Source organism: Aquarana catesbeiana, linkage group LG10 (genome assembly GCF_042186555.1).
Source record: "Aquarana catesbeiana isolate 2022-GZ linkage group LG10, ASM4218655v1, whole genome shotgun sequence".
Lineage (NCBI taxonomy): Eukaryota > Metazoa > Chordata > Amphibia > Anura > Ranidae > Aquarana > Aquarana catesbeiana.
Window position 1 is genome coordinate 79,822,167 of NC_133333.1, and position 12,659 is coordinate 79,834,825.

The window sequence follows — 12,659 nt, forward strand, 5'->3', positions numbered from 1 at the left end:
CTGATGAGGATTATCCTCAGTGAATATATCTTATACAGGCCAGGCATAGAGGTCTCACAAGGGATAAATCGCTTCACAACAATCGGAGTCAGAATAAAGGGATTTCTTTTGTTGTTTTATTGGAGAACTCAGATAGGGTAAGGAAAATAGTGGGATACTTCCAAATTGAACTATTCACACCGAGGACTCTGACTTCCTTTCCTAGTGAAATGTGACTGAATTCCTTGCAAAGGCACATGCAGACTTTTTCACAGCAGAAACAGAGCAATGCCTCTTAGTAAAGTAGTAGACAGTTCTGGACAATGCTCTAAGAACACTAGAAAGTGTTCTTCTTTGTGTGAGCCCTCAGCCAAGTTAGAGCATCAGAGGAACTGCCTAAGGATCCTTAGGGTGTCTGTACTCACAAGGCCAGGGCTGGATTAGGGGCTATTGGAGATAGGCCCATTTGCAAAAAAAAAAGAAGAAAAAAAAATCACAAAAATAAACAACTATCGACTTCGAGGGTCGTGGCTCGGCTTACCCCACCAAAATTAAGGGCTCCTATCATCTATGGTTCCGGAGATACGAGGCTCCTTGCACAGCCTGTCAGAAACTACATACAGAGCGGCCAGTTGAAGGAGAAGTCCAGCCTAAGCTTGTTTTGGCTGGGCTTCTCCTATGGGTCACAGGAGTGCAATTCGTTTGGCACTCCTGTGACCCAATTTCAGCGGAGAGCGGTCTGAAGTCCGCTCTCCGCTAACATCACTGCTATCAGTCAAGGCAGAGCGTCATCCCGAATTCCGAAGTCTGGATCTGCCAGGTTCTTGGACTGATGGCAGTCTCAGCGAGCCACTGAGACTGCTGCTCCCCGCCCCTCCACAGCTCAGTACTCCAATGAGCGTGGAGGAGCAGAGAGGAGAGCTGCTGTTAACAGTCAGCAGCTCTCCTCTCGGGGATCTGTGAGAACCGAGCCATCGGCGGTGTTCGGTGGCTCGGTTCTCAGTGCAGAGATGGAGGGGGATAGCTGCAGCATCAGTCTGATGTTGCATCCACCTAGGTAAGTATGAATCTAAAAAAAAGAAAAAAAGCATACTTCTCTTTTAAATACAAGCTGACACACTCTGTTTTGCAGCAGACTGAGAAGATGAGATCACAGTGCCTCTCCTCACTTGTCAGAGGCACTGAGCTCAATGGACAGCTTGGAGCCAACTGTGCCCACCATATGCAGCCAACTGTGCCCATCATATGCAGCCAACTGTGCCCATCATATGCAGCCTCTGTGCCCATCATATGCAGCCTCTGTGCCCATCAATTGCAGCCAAATGTGCCCCATCAATTGCAGCCTCTGTACCCATAATATGCAGCCACTGTGCCCAGCAAATGCAGCCAACTGTGCCCGCTGTCTGCCCGGCACCTACCCCATCGTGGTGCTGGGTCAGGTGGTGAGCTGTGGGATGGGTAGCATGGCAATGGCTCCTGTGTCCTCCATGCTTGTCTTCTTCCTGTTCTGCTAGGCGGCCAATGGGATCGCCTCTGCCTTCAGCCAATCAGGTAAGCGGTATTACAGCCGCGCCTCCTGATTGGCTGAGAGGCGGTTCTGTGTCAGCAAAGCAAATATTAATTTGCCATACCCTCCACACTCCTCTCCTGTACTTACTGCCCATTGTCATACCCTCCACACTCGTCTCCTGTACATACTGCTCGCTGTCATACCCTCCACACTCCTCTCCTGTACATACTGCCCTCTGTCATATCCTCCACACTCTTCTCCTGTACATACTGCCCACTGTCTTACCCTCCACACTCGTCTCCTGTACATACTGCTCACTGTCTTTCCTTCCACACTCCTCTCCTGCACATACTGCCCACTGTCATACCCCCCACACTCCTCTCCTGTACATAGAGCGCACTGCCATACCCTCCACACTCCTCTCCTGTACATAGTGCCCACTGCTATACCCTCCCCACATTCCTCTCTCTCACCTGCACGTACTTACAACTTTTATACCATCCATACTCCTCCCCTATGCCTCTTACCCACAAAAACAGCTCTTTAAAATTATATTGAATATCCTCAAGGTTACCAGCTCCAGATTGGGCACACTTTTGTTAGTTCAACTAAAGGAAATCTTCTCAGTCCTCATATTTGTTCTGCCCATTATTAGTACTCGTTTAGTTTTGTGATTACTACTGTGATGTATAGAGGAACATAAGGGATCTCAGCTACTCTAAATATACCACTGGTAAAAAACGTGTCTCTGAAAATATTTTTGAAATGTTGGCAACTATGCACTTGGGCACTGTCCAGGGGCCACTGGGTCAGTAGGGGGCCCCATGAGAGGCTCCTGTAATATTAAAGTGGTAGTAAACTTTGCTAACATTACTACTTTATAGAGGCCCTGAGGTAGGTTATGCCATAATGTACAAGTATGCACAGCATATACCTCTCTCATCCCTGCTCTGTCTCTCTCTATCACTATTTAATTTGTTATAACAAAAAAATGTTTGCATTTTTATTTTATTTATTTATTTTTTATAAAAAGCCCCACCAAAATCCGCAACACAAGGCCCATGATGTTCTTAATCTGGCCCTGTACAAGGCTCCTGCAGCTCCATCGGCAGCCTTTTTCTTTCCATGATACCAGAGCAGATGTACTGTAGATGCTCCTTCTGTCAGCTATGGTAGGACCAGGGTTGCCACACAGACTTTGGGCTCTAAGATTTCCCATATGAAGCTTCATGTCAGAAATTCAGGCCCACGGTTTGCCCACCTGATGCCACATGGCAGCAAAGTGCTGGTGGAGGCAAAGTCCCTCCCAACAGCCTGGCGCAACCCTCTCCAGGAATGGGCAAGAACCTATGTGCTCCTCAAACATAAATATGAGCACCCAGCATGCCTAGGGGCACCTCCCCTGACAATTGGCCAGGGCTTTTTGCATATTCATGCTACTCATCTGCCTAGTCTCCACCTATAGCCCAGAACCTTCCTAGATTTCTAAGGAAGGGGACACTCAGACAGCACCATGGCACACTGAGCAGGCTACACTAACTGATCACAGCTCTCTGTTAAGAAGACAGCACATACATTTACCTGGCTATCTCCTTGTTAAAGTGGACCTTCAGTCATTTTTTCTTCTTTCCTTCATTCAAATCTTAAGCCCTTGCTGTGAAGTCAATGTAAATCAAAAATGTAAATATGTGGCAGTAAATACCTTATTTTCTGCACTTCCTCTTTCCCTGCTTGTAAAACGCCTAGGCATTTGATGCTGTTTCCTGTATTTGCACTGATTCCTTCCTGGGAGATAAACATCAGATCTCCCAGCAGTGCTCTTTTTTTTCTGTTCATGCGTGGCCGGGAGCCCTTTACTGCGCATGCGCGGGCGGGAGCCCTTTACCGCGCATGCGCGAGATTACAATAGACGGTGAGGCCTTCAGTAGAAATGGCAGCTCACAACATCAGCGTAGGGAATATGAAAAAAGCCATTTGACCATGGAAGGAGTAAGTGCACAGCCATCACTGTTTACAAATTATGTTGTATGGTAATTAATATACATAATGATGTTTTTATTTTGATTACGTAACCCCGCCCTCCTCTGACGTCACAGGGAATGCCACGGGAAGTCCCCATCAAGTCCCCGTGCGTCAGAGGGGGGCGGGGTCACCGGATGGCCCTGCCCCCCGTTATTTAAGAACCGTCAGAAGAGGAGAAGCGTCACACAGCGGGAGCCTCCCATCATGCCATCATGTATGCGGAGCAGCCCGAGGAGAAGGGAAGAAGACGGCGCGGAGGAAGATGCGGACAAGAACACCGGAGGAAGAACCAGAAGAACCAGAAGAAGAAGAAGATGGAGGAAAAAACCGAAGGAAGATAGAAGATAGAAGAAAGAAGATAGAAGAAAGAAGAAGCATTTAAATAAAGGAATTTAAATGGGCAACCCGGGCAAGGGTTGTGGGGATGAGGCCCTTGTCCCCATCAACATGGGGACAAGGTGTTTTGGGGGGCTACTCCAAAGCACCCTCCCAAAGTTGAGGGCATGTGGCCTGGTACAGTTCAGGAGGGGGGGTGCTCTCTCGTCCCCCCCTCTTTTCCTGCGGCCTGCCAGGTTGCGTGCTCGGATAAGGGTCTGGTATGGATTTTTGGGGGGACCCCACGCCATTTTTTTTTAAAATTTTGGCGCGGGGTTCCCCTTAAAATCCATACCAGACCTGAAGGGTCTGGTATAGATTTTGAGGGGGACCCCACACCATTTTTAAAAAAAATTTTGTCCGGGGTTCCCCTTAATATCTATACCAGACCTGAAGGGCCCCCTCGCCATTTTTTTTTTACATTTTGGTTCGGTGTTCCCCTGTGGGGAATTCCCATGCTGTTTTTATCAATAAACTTTTGTGTGTATTGTCGGACTGGCAATTCATTAATAGCCGCGAGTAGTTTTAAATGACTTTTTTTCCTTTGAAATGTCATTTTGCTGTCAGACTGTTCTAAACACAGGAAACATGGCATACTACAGACACCCCCCAGGTACGAAATTTAAAGGAATACACTTTTATCGTTTCACTTTAAGCATTATAAAAATCACTGCTCCCAAAAAAACAGCCATTTTTAAAACTTTTTTGCATTGATACATGTCCCTGGGACAGGACCCAGGTCCCCAAACACTTTTTATGACAATAACTTGCATATTAACCTTTAAAATGAGCACTTTTGATTATTCATGTTCGTGTCCCATAGACTTTAACGGTGTTCGCACAAATTTTTTGTCTGTTCGCATGTTCTGCTGCGAACCGAACAGGGGGGATATTCGGCCCATCCCCAGTTATCATTGAGAATCATGGGGTACAACTTGTCAAGCAACTCAGAGGTCCAAAGTCGCCCACCTGTGAAACAAGTCATATATATTTTAATAGAAAGGAGCTCTGATTTAGACTTGCATTTACATCAGCAGAACAAATGCAGGAAGTGATGTGTGCACATGGGCCAGAAGCAAATGTGTGGGGATGCCAAACAAATCAATGAACCCCACCCACACCAAATCTAACTACCACATCCACCCCCACATTGATTAAGCACAAGTACATATCATACCCTTATCCGGAAAATGAGCAACACCTCCTCTTTGCTAAAGAGGGACCTCGCCATGTCCACCTAGATGGAGATCCTGACCAGCACAGGAACTTCCGGGTGATTACAATGACTTATTTCTGGGTCAGAAGGCAAAGCCACACTCTTTTGATCGCTGTTGCGAATATTTAAACGCAACCACTATTAGAATTTTATTATTTTTGTTTATTTGCAGATATGCAAATTTGTATTTCTACTTATGATATTTAAAGGCATTTGATAAGAAATGGTGTCCCTGGGTTGGCAGCAGGTGAATGACAAAAACAAAAGGCCCAGTTTGAGCCCTGGTTCACACTGACAGAGGGAGGAAATCGTTCAGCTGAAATCACACACTTTTATTCCCGACTGCAGGGGGACATGTGTGCAGGTTTCTGCACTGATATCAACACAAATTGCACCCCAAAGTCGCACCAATTAAAACAGTGCAATTGTCACCGCTTTGACATGTCAAATTGCACCAATGTGAACTAAAGCTGACACATACAACACTGCCTATCCACCAGCGGAATTCATTACCTGCAATTCTCCACAGCTGTTATATATAAAGATTCCACCTTTATCATTAACTTGCAGGTGTGCAGAAGCCTAGGTTTACATTGGAGCGATTTGTCATGCGATTTGAGAGACCAAATTGCATGACTATTGGCAGCAATGGCACTATTCCAATCAATGCAACATTTTTTTTGTGGCGCCGCACCAATAACGTAGTTCCTGCACTACTTTTGCCAATTTCAGGTGCGACTTCAATAGACATTTGTGTATGAAGCCACACAGGTGTCTATCAAGTCGCACCTGAAACCACGCTGACCTTGCTACTTTGAAATCATGCTACTTCAAGTGAAGTAGCATCAATGTGAACCAGGGCAAAGAGATTCATTTTTTGGTGCACAAATACATATTGAAATAAAATATAAGAGATATTGCACTTTCCCAAAACCACCACCCACAAAAACTTAAGAGAAAGAAAAGTAGCAGAAAAAAAATCCCACCACAACAAAGCTCAATAATGTACTTTTATTATACCAGCAGAAAAACAAAAAAAAAACAAAAAAAAATTACATTAATTTACTAGCTTCAAAAAAATTTGGACAGGATATATGGTGCTACATTTAGCAATGGGATTTTAAGGGCCCTTCTCATAGGAGCTTACAATCTAAAATTTGACAAAACCTTAGAGTGGACACAGCTTTAATTTCAGTGTATAACGGGCAACACATCACATTTTTATCTCCAAGATTATAGAAACATACTTAACAGTCATTCTTACAAGGCATTCCAACATAATATTACAAAAGACTTATTCAAAACACCCACCACCAGCCCACAATCCACACATACATACATTGGTGACCATGTTCTGCTGGAAGCTGCATTTTGGTGTACACGATTAAACGAGATCAAAAAGAGTAGGTCAGCAGATGCTTCCAAACGATGTTTGCATGATCAGACAGGAACAATACACACACAACATTGACAGCATGGCCACATAAACCCACTTTTGATTGAAAAACTGCACAAGAATTTAATCAAATCTCCCAATATCATTCCTTCTCTTCTTGATTTATTCTGTGATATTTGGTGTTTTTTTTTGTGGGTGAGAGTAGAATATTACCCTCAGTTTTTTGGGAATTACATTTAGCTTTCTAATGTTGGTACACATATCACATTTTTTGGGCTCAAATTATGAATATTTGGAAATAATAAAAATCACAAAAAATTGTGATTCATTTCAAATTTGCATCAGCAATGGTATTGTTTGTGGATTATAAAGACACATGTGTGAGTTTGGGTAAAGATTGTTGTGAGGACAGTAATGCCGCGTACACACGGTCGGACTTTCTGGGAAGCTAGGTCCGACGTACTTGCCACCAGACTTCCGGCGGACTACCGCCGGACTTTCTGAACGGACGGAATTGCCTACACAGGACCGGACTTTCCGGAATCCGGTCTTCCCGCCGGACTTCCGTTGGACTTTCAGAATGAACAGACTTTCCCACACACGGACAAGTCCATTCATTTTGAACGTGACTCGGGTATGACGGGACTAGAAAGGAAGTCAATCTCGCTGCTTTTATTGGTGAGATTGACACCTTGCGAGCCCCGTCGCAGGCATCCCAGGCCCTTAGGTCTGGTTTGGATTTGTAAGGGGAACCCCCTACACCAAAAAAACGGCGTGGGGGTCCCCCCCAAAATCCATTCCAGACCCAGATCCGAGCACGCAGCCCGGCCGGTCAGGAAAGGGGGTGGGGACGAGCGAGCGCCCCCTCTCCTGAACCGTACTAGGCCGCATGCCCTCAAAATGGGGGGTGCTTTGGGGGAGGGGGGGCACCCTGCGGGGCCCCCCCACCACAAAGCACCTTGTCCCCATGTTGATGAAGACAAGGGCCTCTTCCCGACAACCCTGGCCGTTGGTTGTCGGGGTCTGCGGGCGACATCACCCGGTGACCACGCCCCCTAAAACATCACAGTCCCAGCATGCCCAGAGACTGTGACGACATAAGGGGGCGGGGTCTCCACCTATATAAGTCAGAGCGGAGCGCCCAGAGACCATTGCAGCCGGTGAGACCGTCGTGTCAACATCGGAAGAAGGGAAGAAGCCAGAAGCCAGAAGCAAGAAGTCCGGGCCTTCGCTGGCAAAAAGAGCTGCATGAAGATAGCGGAGGAGCCGGCAGAAGAACTGGAACACCGGGAACAGAGACCAGAGAGAGCGGAGAAGAACCAACCGGACGCCGGGAGAAGAGGAACCGGAGGGACCCCCGAAGTCGGAAGAAGAAGCCGGAAGAAGACCCCCCCCGAGCTGTCTAATAAATGACTTTAAAAACCTGCGTAGTGTGTTTTATTATTGACACTTTTTCCCTAGGTGAATGGGTAGGGGTACCATGTACCCCATACTCATTCACATAGGGTGGGGGGCCGGGATCTGGGGGCCCTCTTATTAAAGGGGGTTCCCGGATTCCGATAAGCCCCCCGCCCGCAGACCCCAACAACCAACGGCCAGGGTTGTCAGAAAGAGGCCCTTGTCCTCATCAACATGGGGACAAGGTGCTTTGTGGTGGGGGGCCCCGCAGGGCGCCCCCCCTCCCCCAAAGCAGCCCCCATGTTGAGGGCATGCGGCCTGGTACGGTTCAGGAGGGGGGGCGCTCACTCGTCCCCACCCCCTTTCCTGACCGGCCGGGCTGCGTGCTCGGATCGGGGTCTGGTATGGATTTTGGGGGGACCCCCACGCTGGTTTTTCGGCGTAGGGGGTTCCCCTTACAAATCCATACCAGACCTAAGGGCCTGGGATGCCCCCCGCGCTTGCTGGAATAGAAAAATGTGTTTTTCCTATTGCAGCGAGCGCGAGATGCAGTACCCTGCTCCTACGTCGTATTTAGTCCTTCGGACCAGCATACAGACGAACGAGCTTTCCGTCAGTAACTGAGTCCGGCGGAGTTACGACGTAAAGATTTGAAGCAAGTTTCAAATCTAAAGTACGTCGGATTTCCGACCGAAACGGTCCGTCGGAAGTCCAATGGAGACCACACACTGTCGGATTGTCCGCCGGATTTGGTCCGGCGGCGTCCGGCGGACTTTTGTAGCTGAAAGTCCGACTGTGTGTACGCGGCATAACAAGTGAAAGTGACAGAGAAAAATATACCAAAATATCAAAACATTTCACATTCTAGTATTCTTAAAATAAAAATATTTTAAGTAGAAGCAACAATGCTGCAAAGGAAAATTTATTTCACAGAAAGATACATTTCATCTCAACATTAACAGTTTTTTTTGGTGAAAGTTAGAATTGTTCCATAAGAATTAATGGCTGAAACTTCATTTGGACTAAAATAGAGCAGATTTTCGTTTAAAAAAAATGCTCTCTAATTAGCTCTCATTTCGGTATTTACTACAGCGCCGGCTAAAAAAGACACTTGAGTTAAAATGAGAGTTATTTGCAGGTCTGAGCATGCTCAGTTGTATTGGCACCTAGTTGTCCAAAACGGGGAACTTTTCACTTCTCAGACTTTTAAAGATATTTCAGTGTAGAAGTCACTTTTTTCACAAAGTTTAAAAGCAGATTATCTTTAAATAATATACTGCATATTTCAGTACCATTTAGGCAATTATATCATGCTCTAAACATTATTTCCCTGTGCACTACTTCAGGTTTTAGCAGAGTAAGGGTTTGGGCGCTATTTGGTTTCAGGGAACTATAGTAAATTCGATTTTGGGAGTATTTTCTCACCAGCGCTATAGTGAATACTGTTTTAGCACTAATTAGCGGTAATTAGTGCCGCAGCTCTATAGTAAATGACCCCCCGAGCCTCTTTTTTAGATGTGTTTTTTACAAGTTAAAAACAGTTCTTTTTTGCTAGAAAATTAATCAGAACCCCCAAACATTATACATTTTTTTTTCTAACACCCTAGAGAATAAAATGGCGGTCGTTGCAATACTTTCTGTCACTCCGTATTTGCACAGTGGTATTACAAGCGCACTTTTTTTGGAAAAAATACACTTTTTTGAATTACAAAATAAGACAAGAATAAAGTTAACCCAATTTTTTTTATATTGTGATAGATAATGTTACGCCGAGTAAATTGATACCCAACATGTCATACTTCAAAATTGCACCCTCTCGTGGAATGGCGACAAACTTTTACCCTTAAAAATCTCCATAGGCGACGTTTAAAAAATTCCACAGGTTGCATGTTTTGAGTTACAGAGGAGGTCTAGGGCTCAAATTATTACTCTCGCTCTACCGATCGTGGCGATACCTCACATGTGTAGTTTGAACACCGTTTTCATATGCGGGCGCTACACACGTATGCGTTCGCTTCTGCACGCGAGCTTGGCGGGACAGGGCGCGTTTAAAAATTTTTTTTCTTATTTATTTTACCTTTTATTTTTTATTTTTACACTGTTTTTAAAAAAAAAAAAATTGTGTCACTTTTATTTCTATTACAAGGCATCTAAACATCCCTTGTAATAGAAAAAAGCATGACAGGACCTCTTAAATATGAGATCTGGGGTCAAAAAGACCTCAGATCTCATATTTACACTAAAAATGCAAAAAAAATAAAAAAAAAATAATTGTCATTAGACTTGTGCACAATGGGAAATTTCATTTAGTTTCGGTTCGTTGTCATTCGTAAAAATACATAATTTCGTTCTGTTATATTCGTTATGTTACGTTAATTCGTTTTCGGATAATTCGTAGAGTGTCGATATTCGTTATACTGAATCTCGAATCATGTCGAATTAATTTGTTATATCCGCTATAATTTCTTTCGTATTCGTTAAAATTCGATATTTATGTATGTATATATATTCGTGATAACGATTCATAGTTTGGAAAGTCGTTTTGTTTATTGAATCTTTTAACACACAATGACAATATCTCTTCTCCTCTGCTCAAATACAATACAACACCCTTCTCACTCAGGTCTCAGGACTGCACTTTGCCAGTAATCCAACCTCCAGATTAATCAGCTGTAGATCTGTAAGATTTACTTTGAGTTGACCTTTTGTTTCATTAGATCTTTTACGAATTACCAAATCATGTCGAATTCATTCTTTATATCCGCTATAATTTCTTTCGTATTAGTTGAAATTCGTTATTTTTTTTATTCGGACATTCATATGCATCCGAATGTCCGAAAGATGCAAAATTCGGCCGAATTTCAATTAGTTACGAAACGAATTGCACATGTCTAATTGTCATTTAAAAAAATTATTTAAAAAAAATGGCCCTTTAAGAGCTATGGGCGGAAGTGACGTTTTGACGTCGCTTCCGCCCTGCAATGCCATGGAGACAGATGGGGGCCATCTTCCCCTCACTCGTCTCCATGCTCAGCCACAGAGAGGACCCGATTGCCTCAGCCACTGCCGACAGTTCCGGTAAGCGGCGGAGGGGACCGGAGCGCGGCGGGAGGGAGGGCCCCTCTCCCGCCGCTGATAAAAGTGATCTTGCGGTGAATCCACCCCAGAGACCACTTTTATCTTGTAGCGAACCGCCGACCAAACACGAGGATATCGGGGTTATGGCAGCTGGCTGCTGCCATAACAACAATATTCCATGTCAAAGTAACGACGTATATCAGCGTGCAGAGGTCCAAAAGTGGTTAACTCGTCCTAGCACCTACCTAGGAGGGTGCACAGAGACACAGAGGGGTAGGGGCTGGAGGAAGAGGAGCAAATCAAGCCCTCTCTCCTCTCTTGTCTGTGTGTGTATGGGGGGATTGCTAGTGCTGGCTTTTGGCAGTGTTAAAGAGAGTGTAACAGACACTCTTGGCTTAGAAAACTTCAGCCATCAACCCCACTGGGAAGCCATAGTCCAGTCTGAATAATGTGTCCAGGTTTCAGCCAATTTAAAACCCAGACACATTATTTCAAACCCGAACTGTCCGGGTGAATCCTGGACAGGTGGCAACCCTAGACCTACTCCATGGGGTAGTAGCAAGAAGAGTCTTTGCTCTGAATACACTTTAGGCTCGGCACTCTGGACACACCTGGCGCAATGCTCTATGTATTGACTTGGACTTAGAAGAAAGCTGCATGCTGTTGTGCTGTAAAGAAGCAGCCCATGCACCAGGATTAAAGCTGAAGGACCAGCCACCAGGCAACAGCTTGCATGCCCAGTTTTTTACTGTTTCATCAGATGCAGTCTCTCTGAGTACAGGGGGTAGACGAGAAAGTAATTTATACTCCATGGGTGTGTCCAGAGGCTTGTGGGAGCCCAAAGAATTGTGGAAAACAGAGTTAACATCTCCATGAGCCAGCATTTAAAGACAGGGGACGTATGGAAGTAGCTTCTGTATAATACATAAATAAATGGTGATTATATAAAGAATGTAAATACTGTTATAAATACATAAAGAATGGTTAAGGATAAGGAGGTTAATACAGCAGAATATAGCAGGGAGAACCGTTAAAGGAGCAGAAAATACACTGCATAGTAAGATTAGTAACTTAAAGTACACTACAGCCAAAACATATTTTTTTTTTTAATTTTGGATAGAATAAGGGAGGGTTATAACCCCTGTCAGATTTTTTTTTCACCATCTGTGTCCCATTGCAGAGATTTCCCTTCACTTCCTGTCCCATAGCCAAAACAGGAAGTGAGAGGAAATCCCTGCAAACAAAGGGAATTCTTTGGGGACCCCCAGGTCACCAGAACTAGTGTCCCCATTGGAAGATTAACCCTCTATTTCTTTTTTGGGTACAACCCAAAATGTGTGATTTTCTATTACTTTCACTTTCAATTATAATGGTAAACAGGACAAATCGAGAGAGTGAATTTCCTTAACGGGGGCACAGACAGCAATAAAAACTGACAGGTGTTCTAATCCCTTTCCACTCTATCTAAAACTAAAAAAAAAGTTTTGCCTTTAGTTGTACTTTAACCACTTACTGCAAATCGCCGTAGCTGCACGTCTGTACGTCTGATGCTAAATACAGTTGTTATGGCAGCAGTTAGCTGCCATAAACTCAGTATTTTCAGAAACGGCGGGCGGTTCTCTTAAAGCTAAAATGTTCTCTGCAGAGGATTCCCTGCAAGATCACTTTTATCTGGGGTGGGAGAG